Below are 16,660 nucleotides of genomic sequence, written 5' to 3' on the forward strand. Positions count from 1 at the left end.
TCACTGTGAATGTATAAAACTGGAGTGTCATGCCCAATTTCGTTGTCACAATATGTTAACCCATTTTGTAACAATGACAATAAAGGTATATTCTATTCTATTCTATTCTATGTTACACTAGTTTACAAACACACAAATGGCCCTTTTCTGTAGTAATAATAAAGTTTAATACGGAGGACAAAAAGAAAGAACTGTACTGTATGTATAAAAGAAAAAATAGCCACATCTGGACTCCTTATAATGTTGCAAGAGCCGGAATTCCTATCACCAATCGCGAGAGCCTGTCCTCTTGGATGTGATCATTATGGGCCAGTGACGCTTCACATGACACTTCAATAATGAGAAAGGAGTCATCAACTGCATCATTTTTACGCACACTTATTTTTGTTCATTTATTGCGCAGCCTATCAAGTCAGACTGCCGCGAAACATGGCAATGGCAACAATTTCAAGCATTTTCGAGCACTTCACCCAAAGTTTAAGTATTACCCTGACCTTGAAAACACAACATTAAAATTCAAGCATTTCAAGGATTCCAAGCATAAGTACAAACCCTGAGCAATGAATGAGTTAAATGTCCAAGACATGACAAGTTGTGTATTTTTTAGCTTCTCAAGACAACCTGTTATTCCGAAACGCAATAGATCGATCGCTTAAGACAATTTGTGGAGTCCGTAATATCAATAAGAATCTTGCAATAGGGACAAAGTTCCGCATGATTCGCCAATTAATCAAATAGAGTTTTTTCCCTTAAAAATATGAGAAAAATAACCCAGGGTGTATCCAACAACCTCAGTTTCTGATAAAATCATCAACAATGTGATCAGGCCCGATTTCTAATGAAGGGAACAAATTGTGAGACTGGGACACAAAGAACCTATTCATGGATTCCAGCAGTTAGTTGCGTTTTTCCTGTAACGTAATCTAGAATAATTGCGTATATTTTCTAAAATTGAATATACTACTCCTTTCCCGGCAGTACATGGTAGTAATAGCGATGCATGAGAAATAAATAAATTAACACGACATACATGTTCCTTGCTTACTAAATAAATTAGAAAAGACAGACAGTTTCTCATAGTTGAATATATGACATGAAAAGGAAAACACAAAACAAAATGTCATATGGCCTGATGTGTGGATGTGTCTTGCAAAATGCGCAGTCGAACAGTATGCGAACACATGCTGCCTACCTGCTTGAATAATGGGAGGATACCGCCTCTACACCATGTCACAGGACTCCGGATACCACAAACACGCTGTGAACAGCACGGTTATGACAATAGAGCCTTTTCACGGAGCACTTTGTATGTTTTCAGCGATGCCATGACATCATTGTCACATCACGACTTCCCAGTCAATCGTGCCAGCTTTGATCTCCTGGCAGGCAAAGTGATAATTCTTTGTTATGAAGAAAGCCAGGGTTCATATCTACTTATTTTCATGCGTAAGCTATCTTTTGATTGAGCATGGCCTGGACGGATCTATTGACACTAACAAAGATGTTATATAATGAAATTGTGAATATGCTTGATTGCTAATAAGATTTTCGAGAAGGGTTGTTCAAACCTCACTTTGTGTTTGCTGTTTAAAACGTCATATTGGAATATAATATTGTGAATGTGCTTAATTGCTGTTGAGATTGTCATGATTGTTTTCTATTATTAGTGTCAATAAATTTGTTCAAACCAAAAAAAATCTTTGGATACTTTGGCCTGGACGGATCTATCGACACTAACAAAGATGTTATATAATGAAATTGTGAATATGCTTGATTGCTATTAAGAAGGGTTGTTCAAGCCTCACATTGTGTTTGCCGTTAAACGTCATATTGAAATATAATATTGTGAATGTGCTTAATTGCTGTTGAGATTGTCATGTTTGTTTTCTGTTATCAGTGTCAATAAATTTGTTCAAACCAAAAAAAATGTGTTAACAGATTGAACCCATAACAGTACTACATGTGGAAATCAATGCGAGAGATTAGAACAAAAGAAAATGTGGCAAATAATTAGACTTTTTATTAAAATGAAAAAAGTAATATTTTAACTTCTCATTTTTTTACTTACTTAGCTGTAACGTACAAGTCCTATCAAAAAATCTTTTTTAATTTGTTTTGTTTTTAAAAACTATTCTAAAGGCTTTAGTGCTGTTAAACAGTAAGTATAAAGCCACTGGTAATGATTTCGTAATGATGAAATCACCACTAGATTCCAGAAATGGTGTTGTTCAGATCATTGTCCACACATCAATGAGCCCCCACTTCGTTGTGTTGCTTTGCGTCCTCTATCCAGCGATTAAGAATGTGTGAGCGAGTGACCTAAATCGAATAATCATGTCACCAGAAAATTCGATAAACTGTTGTTTACCAAACAATTGTAAAAACTAGTTACATTCTTTTGTTTCCAATGAAAAATAAGGGTTTTAATATGGCATATGCCTGTATAGATACATTTTTTTGTATACCTTCAAAAGGAATAAAAATGACAAAGATGGGCTGGCACCCGCACTTCCCATTAGAGAGAAACGGCTGACATTGACAAACTGGGAAAACATGCCGAATGGAGAATTGATACTCAGTTGTAGCAGTATGAATTGTATTATTTAAGAGTCCCATTATTCGTTTTCAGTTTTGTCTTTTTGATTGTTTTAAAATCAAAATTGTTTAGAAATGTGTGTGTGTGTGGATTTTTTTTCTTTGTGTTTTAATTGCTCTACTATGTCTATTTGTATTAATACAGTACAGTTAAGTATTATTATCATTTTTTCATTATTTTATAGACAAACCCCAAAGTCTGTCACAAACGGACAAATATTAAACATGAATATTTGCTAATGTATGAAGGTCAGCAATTGATAAAACGTGTTATCAACCCATTGATTCTGTCACAACACCACAACAAAAGGAATACAGAATTAGTTTGAAAGCTCACCACCAAATCACACATGACAGACAGCCCATTGATTATCTGACTTGTGACAAAAAAACATTCAGTCCCTTACGCTGGAAACACCTTTATAATCAATAACCCATAAATTACACTGGACAATTCTGATCAAATTCAATTATCATTCATTACAGATTCACCAAGTGAGGCAAAGTACACAGCTGGAGGGCTTGCAAGGAGGACGAGCGTAAATGATTCATGGTTTGATATCTTTTCAGTATAATGGGCTCTTCCGGGGAGCTGCTGGGGGTCCTCGGCAGTTACACAAATGGCTCCCTTGCATTCCCTCTACCTTGGCGCCACTGCCTGAAATTTTCTGTTTTGCCAACCATGAAAGGCGGATGAACATAAACAGCAGGGACATGCACCCTCACAGATAAGTAAGCTACATGATGCCATACTGGCAAACAAAATATCATGAGGTTCAGAAAAAAGACAGGTACAGGAGAAATGTAATACTTTGAGGCGAAAAAAATAAAATAAGCAATGACTCAAACGGCAATCAAGCATCAATCTACTTCACCGAGTGGTAAACTGCACTCACCCACAAAGGGACGCGATACAGTGAAAAAAAAAGAAGAATTAAGGGTGTAACGTGTTGGCCTAATCATAACATAGACAGTTTAGCTCCATCTTGCATAATTAAATGCTTTGCACGAACCACCTAATGCATACTAATTTGAGCACAATCCACTCGAGGAGTTGGCAGACCATGAAGCTTCCCGCAATGGAGCCACTCAATTCTCTCCCGCTACGCGTGTAACAGGGTGTGCGTTTCGATCAGAAGCACGTACACATGCATTTGAAGGGAGGCTAAGGCGCTAAAGGGCAGTCTGTGGACTCAGAAAAAGGTCAAGCATTATTACAACACGACTAAATAAACAGGCCGCTTAGCGCCTGCAGCATTACCACGGTGGGCAACCAAGTGGACACCTCTACGCAGCACGCCCTTCCCGTCTCCAGGCACTGAGACCTGCATTCGTCACCAGTGCTGGGTGCATTACTGAAAAAAAAAAATCAACTGGTTAAAGCTATTATTTACTTCACCTAAATAGTAATTATGTTACCTCCTAGATTACTGACACCCTAAAGTAGTTCATGACTCTGTAAGTGCCTACAGTATCTAGTTACAAATGACTGTCACATTAGAGTTGATGGCCTGAAACTGCTTTTAAAATTCCCCAAATAATAAAATAGACGAAAACGTGTACACCAACCTGTGGAAGGAGTAAACACTTTATATTTCTAGCTTGTGCAATCTTGAGAGCTAGAAAACTAACACAGTTGAGACACTCCATATCCATGTTGTCTTTTGTCTTCAAACCACATTAAGATTTTCTTCCCCATTTCTGGGTATTGTCCAAGACGTTTTCTTTTTTTCATGCATGGTATTCAACTGAATCTTCTTATTATCATTGATATCAACATTGAATGCAATGAGTTTGCACATAGCACTCTAGGGTGATCATGTAATAAAGACGTTAAAAAGAAAGAGAAAAATAACAAAAGACAGTCGGGATTAATAGGCAAAAATATTTATAAAATAGTGCTAAGATTCCTGCCCAAGTTTTAACAATAGTGCAATGCCCCCAATAAGCAGGTTAGCGCCTTATATGGCTGCACGGCCGCTATTGGAAAATGTGAAGCACACTGTAAAGCGCTTTGGGAAGTCTTGACTTGAAAAGCGCTACATAAATGCAGATCATTTCATTTCAATGGTCATGGAAAATAGAGCATCGTAACAGTAGTGCAAAAACATTTAGCCCATCCCAAATAAGTCGCAAGGTATGTATTTTCAGTTATGCGCGCTTGTTAAGAGTGGTGATGGCCCTGGGGAAGAAACTGTCGTCGTTTTAAGCGACATGTAGTGCCTACAAGAGGACCACGGGTCAAAGAGTTGCTGGAGAAGAGTCTTTTATAATGTTGTTGGCTCTGCCGTGGTATCGCAACTCAGCAATGTCCTCCAGACTGTGTAGAAAGCAGCCAACTATCTTTTGGGCTGTGTTAATGGGTCTCTTAATCGTTTTCCTGTTCGCATAGCAAATAGTGACGCCACTTGCCAGAATGCTCTCCACAGTGGCTAGGTAAAATAAATTTACAAATAAAAAGACCAAAATTCAGCACTCTTTTATTATAAGTTCTGTACTCGCATTTGCCCCATTGATTTTGTAGTTCCTGTATAAGCCAGGCCCCCTCCCCACGTGCTGCCATTCACTACTGGTGCCACACAACCAAATGTGCAAATATGAACTGCTCCCCTGATTTCAGAATTTTGTTTTATAGTTGTAAGTATGACTTAGATCTGAGTATAAACACCGGAGGGAGAATATAAGAAGGCAAAGATTACCCGACCTGCTACTTAAGACCGTGCCACTAACTAACTACATTAGAGGTAGAAATAACAACGCCCACCATTCTCAGATTCTATTCAGAGTTATTTTGTCTGTCGGGTTGAATAATTATATATATATATATATATATATATATATATATATAGGGAGGATGAATCGTCAAAGAACAGAAGACTTTAAAATTCAGGATTTGATTAAAAATTAGCAAAGTAACACATCATGTTGTAACCACAGTGGATTACCACATTTTTATCAATACCGCATTACAGTAATTCACTCGCATGTGTCCACATCTCCTGCGATGTCCAAAGACAGTTGACACCAGGACTGTCATAACCTGCGTTGATTTGCACCCTTGTTAGCTTTATTGCAGTCTTCCTCCCTGCATTGCGCACGAGCAGCCACAAAGGGAGGGTTGAGTAAGAGGGGAATAGGCGGAGGGGGAAGAGAGGGAGGCAGGAGCGAGCTTTAAAGCACATTAATATTAATTGCTGCACTAGCGAGGAAGATAACACAGACATGATGCCCCGGCGAGGCTGTCCTCTGCCCAAACCGCTCCCCCCCTTCCTTTTTGTTCACAACACCACTCTGCAGAATGATGAGCATTTTCATCTCTGAATCGCTTTCATATTAGCAGGGGCTGACCCGTGTCGTCGAGAGGATTTTTTGTTTGTGTGTAGCGAGTGAATATGTGGGTGTGTGCGCAGAGTGATAAAAAGTCAGAGAGATGAATTACGATGTTAGCGGCTCCATCAACAGCAGTAGAAATGTGCTTCAAATAACAGAGTGCTTAAACCAAGCTGCTTTTATCTCCCCTACTACTTCGGGCTCGACTACCTTTTATGTTCTATGCAGTGAGAGCACTATTCGTTCAGCTATGAGGTCTGCTAAATATGGATTCAATCTGCTGTTAGGAGAAGAGAATAAGACTGGGACAATTTGAGATAGTATGGCAATGTCTTTATTGCACAGGAATAAGGCCGATGTATAAAATCTTCTGACTCGTTTCATAGATCCCCCTTCAATAAAACAAACCTTGAAATACTGTTACATGTAAGTCATTATAATACGGTGATGTGCGGTTTGTGTCTGGTGAGGCATAGTCGGATTAAAAAAAAAAGGAGCCTACATCTTATTCACCATTTGATTGGCACAGCAGAAAAGCAATATATAAACTAAAGCATAGGGAAAAAATGTTTTAATAATAATAATAATAATAATTTCCTTTGTATTGTCATTCTTTGTAACAATGTACACAGAACGAAATGTCGATACACCTGACCCGTTGTAGCGAGTCGGTGCAGCCGCAGCCAGAGGGCGCCGCCATTATACCAATTATGTTCACTTATAACGGAAGCTTATACGCTTATAAGTCAATAGATGTGTAATCCTGCATTAATTCTATTGTTTGGACTGAGGTGTGTGCCAAATCAGAATTATTGGTGTCATTATCGCCCTCTGCAAAGAGGCAAGAGAATTGCATCCCTCGTTCTCCATCTGAAGACACTCAACAAATACGTTATACGCTGCTCCTTTTGTATAAAAGCATCCATCAGTAGGTAAATCCTCCATAAAAAAGTCCATGCAACAAGAAAAATATTAGATGGCTTGACTTGCTGTTGGCTAGCTAATACTATCACGAATCGGATTTTTTTGGGTTCCGGTTTGCGCCAAATCGATATACTGTACTTGGTCCCAGTATCGCCCTTGGCCAAGAGATTTGCGCGCACTCAGCACAGTAATATATGCAGATTTTTATTATTAAACTTGTGATTATTTGTCGTAAAGCACGACACCACATGTGTGCTACTGAGACACTTCCTCTCATTCCTTTTAGTTACTACTTCAGCTATGGACCTAAGCTGTCATGAACACAATTATCAAGTTTCCAATAAGGTATGGTAGTACCGAATGAGTAATATTTGATTTAAAATTTTAAGTACATGCCCAGCATGGCTTTGGCTCTCGAGCAATGATTGTAAATGGCTGCCCTGGGCAAAAATTGAAATTGGAGTGCTGTTCAGTGGCAGTGAACTCAATTCAACTCACTAAACAAGCAGCAGTTTGGCAGATGACTGTGGCAGAAAGAAGGGCAAAAAAGCTGTTTGATACATCTCACAGGAGAAGTTTATTCTTAAACTAAACCAGTGGGGCGTGCCGCCTTGGGGTCGTGCGTTTAAACCCCCAGAATTTCTTTTTTTTTTCCCGTCCTATAATAAAGTGGAAATGCTCTTCCTCTACATTAGGGGGAAGGGGCGCTCTCATTGGCGGAGTGCTTTGCTCATAGCACAAAGTATGGGGTTGAAGTGTAGAGATTTTTTAATTTCAAATGCACTTTAAATATTTTCTGTCACAGTTAATAAAATTAGCTTATTTTGTCAGTGTTGATTTTTCTTTCTTATTTTCTTATACATTATACATGTAACGATGCAGTATTAGACAGAGGTGCTCAAATTATTGACAAACAATCATATTTATTGTCGCAGTTGGTGGGGGTCATTTGCAGGGACTTGAAGGGGAGGTTTTCTTCTTCTTGGGGGGGCATGACAAAAATAATTGAGAAGCACTGAACTAAGCAGACATTATTCAAAACAAGCACAAAACCTAAATTGCAACAAATGTCAATTGGAAAGCAATTGATTTGAATTGAGGCAGTGCTTCACTCGAGTGTTTTAGTGCAGTGGTCCCCAACCACCGGGCCGCAGACAGGTACCAGGCAGTGGCTCGTTTGGTACCGGGCCACAGAGAAAGAAAACAAAGTAGATTCATTTTTTGCTTATGCTGTATTTATTTGTGTATATTTTTTATTTATATTTTTTCCAAAAAGGAACTTAAAGTTTGGGTGCCTGTTATAAACAAGATTTGAGGGTAGCGTATTACTGTATTTGAGCAATCAGTCAAAAAATATTGCTGACCACATTTGCACAACAGTCAATGGAATGTAAATCAAACCCGGGTTGCGACGGTGAGAGCACCAAATCCTAACCTCTAGAGTAATAGGGACAAAGATGACGTAGGAAAAGGCATTAGGTATTATCTCATCATTATACTTTTTTTACTCATGGTACCATGTTGTTAAAGTTATTTTTGGTCTGAGTCGCAAGAATATTGTCAAACAATAAACTGGTTTGTGGTACAGAAGAAGTAGGGAACCGCTATTTTAATGAACCAAGTACTAACAATAATGAACAGATAATAGAAACAAATCATTTTACTGAAGTATGTTTTAAAAAGCTCAAAATGAGTTTATCTGACATTAAACTATGCATTTGGCTTAATGTAAAATGCAAATATATTTCCATCATAACAAAGAGCTGAGCAGACATCAAGACAGGTCACGGTTGTCTTCACCATAATTCTGATGCTTCATGTACTGACATCTTTGCACTTGTGAGCCTTAGCTACACAGCACTGCAAGGCATTTTCGATCCCCCCCAAAGACTCATCAATGGCCCATTACCAAGTCAAATCAGGTGGTGCTGCAGAGCTTTGCAGGGAACAAGGACCGCAAGCAAACACTCTCACACATGCACACACATTCACTCAAAGAACAGAATCCACTCGTGGTGCCTGCAAGGTTGTCCTCAACCCTTTTTGCCCGGGATCGCAAAAACCGTAAGATTGTAAGATGAGTTTTATGTTTAGAAAGATCAGAGGGAAGCGTGTGGAAACGCATCCCTCGGACGCTCCTCTTGAGCTGCCCACGAGATTGTTATCTCCTGGGGCCTCGAGTCACACATTATAGTTTCTCATTTCACATGCCACAAACAATTAAAGCACGCTTTTCAATCCCCATTTACCCATGAGCCCCCTTACTGCTCATTAGCTTACAAATACAATGCGCGGAAGCAAAAAACGACCTCCACCACTCAGTGTATTTCTCTCTAAATCTCTCAAGGAAAGGTTTGTATTTTTATCTCCCCTCAACAGCAAGTGCTAGGTGGATGAGGCCACTGTAATGTGGTAGAGTGAAACCATTAGCGAAAACGGACAAATATAGACAACATGTCCTCTCTTATATTTTTGGTCTCTTATCAATTTCACAGTAGCACAGGCAAGGCAAATGAAACACTAAGGAAGAGTCTGAGGCAGTCTTGTTTTATAGGCAGATTTTCACTAGCCCTCAGTTTGTTAATGGAAAAGCTAGTGTTAAATACAGAGCAGAACAAGGAGGGAGAAGCAGGTCTCAAGGGAGGACCCTTTGCCCATCGGAGTGGAATCTCATCCATGCTAACTCAAAAGGATAAAAACACATTGGGAGGCTAAAATTTAAACCGCTGTCACAAGACCGCCATTTTGCCTTTTATTGCATCGAGACGCCATCTTTCGCAGAGGGTGAGCCCAAGCTGACTTCATGCCCAAGCTGGATGTTTGCTTTGTGCCTTGAACCTGTGGACAGGCAGCGCTCTCAGAGAGCTCAATCACAAGCGTGAGATCTGCAAAGACGTCAACCGAACGGAAATTTTCTGCGACAGCAGCTGTCTATCATTTCTTAAATCAATGGCTGATAGAGAAAAAGAAGACTTTGGGGCGTTCTGGCAGAAATGCTTTTGATGGAAGCATTTAATCAAGCATGGCTGAAGGCTGTTAATGAAACACAAAGCTGTTTCTCAAATAGTTGCATTCTTAAATACAGGCAAATGGGAACCCGCCAATTCAAAAACAAAATGACATGCAGATTCAATATTAAAAAAAACAACAACATTTGACCAGTAATAATAGTTATTGGAGGAATTTTAAAAAAACATCAAAACTGTCGTGGCAAACAATTGTTTTGTTTTTATTGCAATTTATATTACAAGAGCTAAAGATATAGTCATCCAAACCACTTCAGGGTTCAGTTATAGGGGATTCACTATCATATCACACTAAATCTTTTGGAGGGGGCTAGATATTTCTCGAGGTGCTATTGTGGTAAAAGATGGCTTTGATTTTATTGCCACTAATATAGAGAGGATATTAGAGCAAAAATCATTATTGTACATAGTTTTTTCACTACATAGTTGTTTGTTTGTTTATAAGACGCACTCTATTGTTGGATTCATTTTTTATTCACTTGTAACAGTTGTAAACCATTTTCTTTCCATTTAAGCTATTACCCACTTTAAAATAAGTGTTGTGTTTATTTTTCATGGTGTGCATTAGGATTGTTGTTTATTTTTATAACAAGTGTTGAAAAGGCTCTGTAGGTGTAACGGCTGAACAAATTTATAGATCCACCACCCTTTCCCCGCCACAAAAAGACAAAAAAACTTAGAAAGTATTTTCTTCAACAGCAGAAAACAAGGGAATGTCGTGCTTACATTTTCTAAGAGCACTTAAATAGATTCGTGACTTAGGCAAGAAACTCAATTTATGTGTGGTACTTTGATCTTTTCATTAATTTGTTTGCAAGTTACAGAAGATATTTCTATGATGAAAAATAGATTGTTGGAAATGAACTTTTGTTGAGTTAAGCTGATTTGATCAATGCTCATCTAAATGTAAGCCGTAATAAATTAGCTTAGTTTCAAGTGAACTGTCAGCACCGTTAATGTTTCCAAACTAATGGCAAATAATAATTACATGAAATGGAACACAATACGCATTGTAAATGATAGTCAATTTGTAGCCAGCGTTAGTGCTGCCAGTTGGTGTTAATATGCACACCGTTTCAAATGTAACCTCTGATTTTAATTGGTGGACATAGAACACATGCAAACCAAAAGGTTTCAATGGATTTGCAAGCCCTTTTTTCAAGGGGTCAAATCACACAGCGGTGATTAGGCTGACTGACACAAGGCAATGAAGCAGCATGAATGTATTTTGTGGGCCTGTGCAAACATACACATACATTTATTAAAATAGTCTGGAAATAAATATAGATGTACATTTCATACGTTTCTCATGAGGAAAATATTATTTGAATGATTTTAAAAAGTTTAAATAGGAACGTTAGCACTTAGAGATCATGCCATTGTAAATGCAGGATTAAACACTCTTCAGAAAAGTTTTCTGAAGTTATACATTCACAAGCCAATATAGCTGAACACATCTTTGTAAGAATGAAGTCTCTGACAAATAATTTGAGCAACGACAGTTGAAAAAACACCAATGGCACAAAAGAATAGTATACAAATATTAAAAACAAATACATTATAGAATCATATATTCCTTATTTTTCACAGCCACACAGAGCCATTGCAGAAGTATGATAAAGATGGGTGATCCATGTACTAAGCTATTCTTGAACGTTACAGATAAACCAGCACTTAATACTTTTTTCATAAGACAAAGCGGCCAAATAAGATGCTCAAGATCCTGGAGCTTCATGCCTCGAGCTAAGTTACTGTTCACATTAGACCATTTTTTGAGTTTTTGTTTTTAGATTGCCGGAAAACTGCCTGGCTAAGTTCCAGTGAGGGAGAGAGATGAAGAGCTTCACCTTTTGCGGTCTCCTATTTGTCCGTTGGTCCCCAGAGGCTTTTGGGCTGTCTGCGACAACAAAGAGGGGGAGAATGGGGGACAAGAAAAGAATATAGCTGCCATCCAGGGAAAAAAAAGCAATGCAGAAAAGCGCACAGGTAAATAGTGTGAGGGAGCTGAGTCGAGCTCTGCTTTCCAACAATCAATCATGACCCACTCCTCCACAACGACATGGGCCTTGAGTACAAGAGCTACATCAGATCATATTACAAATACTTTGTTGCTCTATGAATTCATCGCGCTTTGGCTTACATCTAAGCAGCGCTACAAAACCAACATGATGTGCTTCAAAGGCTTGCAATGTGGTGGCACTGATAGAAGCCCAAACAAAAGACAGCAAAGCGAGATTTAACCTTGCTTTTAACTCAGTACATGATCACACGACGCAGAAAAAGCTATGGGGTGGCTGATGGTGACAGTAGTAATTTGTTAGTCAGCTGATTTAAAAAAAGGTGTATGTAGAGATGACATCAGGAACAACTTTATTACATTTTGAAGAAAATCTATGGAATCAATGACAAGAGAGCAATGAGCACGCTTATCTACAGGACAATTTCACGATATACTGGTAATGTTAAGCCAAGGAAAGCACAAACAGAAATCCGATTACGGTCTTACTCCGACCGAGAGTAATTTGATTGAAATGGTTGGGTTACTCGTGCATGTACACCCATTCGAATAATCTGTTTACGTGCATTACTTCGCAACCTCAGTTTCCCCATTGCAGTATTTTTTCCTTCATTTTCTTCTTCTTCTGTGGATTGTAGACTTGTACCACTTAGACAAATAATACAAAAGATGCATGAACAATACATAAAAAAAAGACTCATCATTCTCCAAGACATACCCATTATATTTTGTGTCCCCACAGTGAACGTATGGTTCTTAGTTTGTTTTGGTAAAATTAATAAATCCTCCGTTATCGTAAAAAATTAATTGCGGAAACAAGATCGTAATGACATCAATCCCGCTTGACTTTTGGAATTGAATAAGTCGCCAACGGCATGTACACAGGTATATTAGTTTGTCTCTCATCATGGAAAATATTAATTGCTCCAAAAATCACCATTCTGATCTGAGTTGGTCTATTCCCTGCATGTTAACATTGTCAATGACGTCTCTGCAACACTCTCTAGCTGCATTATTAATGACCATCACCTAGTTCAATGGCAACAACTAATCAATTGATCTAAGGCTGTTTGGCAAATATTTTAGGCAAGATTTGGATTGGAAATTCCCCAAATCTTGGGATTTCAGTTTATAGGAGACTTATTGGCAGAATCCCCTTTTAGACAGTTTAAATGCAAATCCCTCAGTAAAAACAGAGCCAATTTGGTGTTTTGCCCCAATCATAAAATAATTGATGGAAAATCTTGCACTCCAATCAGCACCCCTGGGTGCATACATTTTATATGATTAAGAGCTATACATTATAAATGTGACATGATTTGTATGTTCCGTAAATTCCGGACTATAAGCCACTACTTTTTTCCCCAAACGTTTAACTCTGCGGCTTATTCAGTGATGCGGCTAATATATGTAATTTTTATAACGGCCGCCAGCGGCGCTCGAATAAAAAAGGTAAGATTTAGACCGGTGGAATATATGCGCCGAAGAAGACTGCAACTTCTTGGCTTGTGCACAAATTAAATTAGCGTTAACATACCCTCATCATGCAAAATGCAAAAAGAAAGGCACATCAAAAAAATCCACCATCAGGAGGGCACAGAATCAGGAGTGGATGGGAGCGTGGGACGACGTCTATATGACAAAGTTTCTTTCCGACACTGAGGAAGACGACTTTGATGGCTTCAGTTCTAAGGAGGAACAGGAGGACGGTTTACCTTGATTTTTACAAGTACGGTATGTTTTTTTTAAACAGACCCGTTTACTGTGTTGCGAGCGTGTTGCTAGCGTGTTGCTACCATTAACTGCCCTGTCAGGCACCGTTTGGGATGAAAGTTATATTATTATTATTTTTATTATTGTTATTATTAAACCAGTTCAGTAGCCTAGATGGTAGGGCGCCTGCTCAGAGACTAGGAGGTTGCTGGTTCAAGCCTCGGCCGAGTCATACCTAAGACTTACAACATTGGTACTCATTACATTTTTAATGTGGGCGCATGCGGCTTATATACTGGTGCGGCTTTTGTAAGTACAAAATCGGTTTTCCTCTTAAAATGTGGTGGGTGCGGCTTATAATCAAGTGCGCTCTATAGTCCGGGATTTATGTTACAAATGTTGGAACCCCTCACTGTTAAATTGTTTTCTCAACCATGCAATGATATATTGATAATATTAGCGTTTATCAAGTGAAGCACATTTGAAGAAGTTAATTTTAAGGAAGAGGAGAGATGTCAAAAATATGTTTCTTTCTAGGTATATTGTAAAAATTCAGACTACAGAGGTTATTGGTTGAATTTTGAATGTTTTGACTGTGTGCATTGTCTTTGAATTAAACATGTGTCTATTGTAGGATGTAAGAAGGTGCTTTCCTTGTTAACGGCGTGTTTTTTGCAAACAGAACGTCCTCTTTCCTAATGAAAATAGTCCTGAAAAATGTTTTGATAAAAGCATCATCATCGCATCAAAGCTAAGATTGAATAATTTAATGCCTATAGCTTAATCTAAAAGAGCTTGAAAATCACTGGGAATTTGGAAAACAGCTTTTATATAAATAATGACCTGATTATTTTATGAAACATTACAAGCCGACAGTAATTACATAATCAATTTGTTTTTAATAATATGATATTTACGGTAGTGCTTTTTGGGGGGAAACCAGCGATTGAATTGTAAACCTTTTAGGGTATCCAATTCCTTGATCAACCATAAAATATTCAACAAATTAAACGATTGTTAAACTATTAGTTGGTTATCTAGCTTGCAGCTTTTCTGAGCAGGACTCCCAGACACCATCTGGCAAGACAACAGCCTCTCTTGCTGCATCAGTACACTGGCCACATCCACAACTTCACACATGATACAAGGAGTGGGAGGATGCAAGAAAACACCTTCGGCAAAGCAAAAGCCAGATAGAGTTGGAAAGCATGTGGCTAGCGGAGAGTCTTTATTAGCGATAGCCGAGGCGCTCATCCTCTCAGTTAATTAGAGCTTGTGCAGCTTCATTCTGGAGCTAGGGAAAGAATGTTGGAGGCTTCATTGCTTTTTATTTCCCAGCCTAGGATTCTATCACTTTATTACCGGGAAATATCTTGCAGATTTACAGCTCTGCAGTAAGCATACGTTTCAATAATTACTAGAAACATATTAAGAGGGGCACAGTCTAACAAACATTCCCCCTTTTCATTCGGTTTTGCAACATTTTTCCATAAAGGTGCCCTTTTAATAATTGCATATCAAACACATCAAAATGTACACCGATTTGTCACAGTCTATATAAGCTCTTCAAACACTTTGCAACCAATCACCACCCTGGAGGGCTCAGCAAATACGGAGAATGTCACATTAACATTCCACACCATTACTTCAGCAATTCTGCTGTCACTAAACAAAATAAATGAGCACTGTTGTCTCAGCAGAAGGAACTGGATTCTGCTGGAATATGAATGAACAGCGTACAAATTAATGGGAGAAAATGTGTGGCAATGGAGGGAATTATAAGAGAAGTCCGCTTATTAACTGTTTTGGCCGGATGCCTGGAATTAGATTTTATCAGCAGTGAGGGTTGCTCTCCAGTGAAAAGGGGACGCACATACAAAACACGCAATCGGAAAGGCACCGGAAAGCTTGGTAAGTTCAATCAATACGCACAGTGTATTGCCTTCCTGTCTCCTCATCTTGGCTGCTAATGTTTCTTTCACGATGCCAGCCCACTGCTGGTGACATTATAGCTACAGCACTCCCACAAGTCCCTGATGGATGGGTGAAAATGGCTGGTGTAGAACACAATTAGTACGGTCCATATGGCTGCTTGTGGAGGAGGAGCAGCTGGATCCCATGAGAGGCCCGTTCTTTTGTCACCTGCAATGATCAAACCCTTGTCACAATAATAGAGCCCTCGCAATTGGGCTCTCTTGATTTTTAGAACAAAATGGGGTGAGGGAAGCAGGGGGAGCAACAACTACAACTGATCCTGATATTGCAGAACATCTCCTGGCAAACACATGAAGCAACCTGGGCTGAGGGCTTAATCGATAGCTCCATCATCGTGATTAATGGCTCATATTGGATGATGGGGAGATTTAAAGTGGGAGTAGGGCTACTTCTTCATTTCAACACTCAGTCACATCGATTGGTTATTACCTCGCCTTTTTCCTTCCATCGAATGAATGCACAGAAGAGCAGCTGTGTGTTCAATATACGTTAACTGCACAGGCAGGGAAAAAAAAAATGAGCTGTAGGGGAACTGCACATCCGGAATGCCAAACATTTTGTTGCAGTAAAAATGCAGACACCTTATAGTGTTTGGGCTGAACAACAGCTTGAGGCAACAGATTTATTACAAATTGATCTATTAGATAGCGCTGCAGTGCTTCACTGTTCTCGCTCTCCCTCACTTTTCCCCCTCTCAGTCTCCCCTGATGGTTGCTGGAGTGGAAGTGCTACAGTGGCAAATCTAAACCCAATTCTCAGAACTCATTTTCTCTGCAACGACTGCTTGAACCAGGCTGCAGAGACAACCTGCCCTCCCTTAAACCGAGTCGATTCAGCCTTAAGTACCAGAATACTAAACCCGTGGCTTGGGTCAGGCTTTAGGTGAGCCTAGCTTGCAAAGGTGTGAGCAAGGACACAGTAGACCCGAGGCGATCAATGAAGAGACTGGACAGTATGCAACTCCTGGCGGTGAAAATGGATTGTTATTTCTCAGAGTGGCACAAGCCCTAAACTCAGCATTGGCTTGCATGCAGTGCCATTTAGTTCTGCTGCCATGAAA

General features: G+C 39.2%; 1 protein-coding gene across 3 annotated transcripts in view; it reads right to left on the reverse strand.

The window, feature by feature from the left end:
* rerea (arginine-glutamic acid dipeptide (RE) repeats a) overlaps window positions 1-16,660 on the reverse strand; it is a 206,638-nt gene that overhangs the window by 169,671 nt on the left and 20,307 nt on the right. Inside the window, exon 1 of one of the 3 annotated variants that reach the window (XM_088331632.1) lies at window positions 1,193-1,280. The exons of 1 other annotated variant lie outside the window; for it this stretch is intronic. The gene's annotated coding sequence lies outside the window, so the exon portion shown is untranslated. Of the gene's footprint in view, window positions 1-1,192; window positions 1,281-16,660 lie in introns of those variants that run through there. One more of the 3 variants, XM_088331633.1, reaches the window with a different exon arrangement.

This window comes from Urocampus carinirostris, chromosome 3, assembly GCF_059441175.1.
Source record: "Urocampus carinirostris isolate Australia breed hairy pipefish chromosome 3, RoL_Ucar_1.0, whole genome shotgun sequence".
Lineage (NCBI taxonomy): Eukaryota > Metazoa > Chordata > Actinopteri > Syngnathiformes > Syngnathidae > Urocampus > Urocampus carinirostris.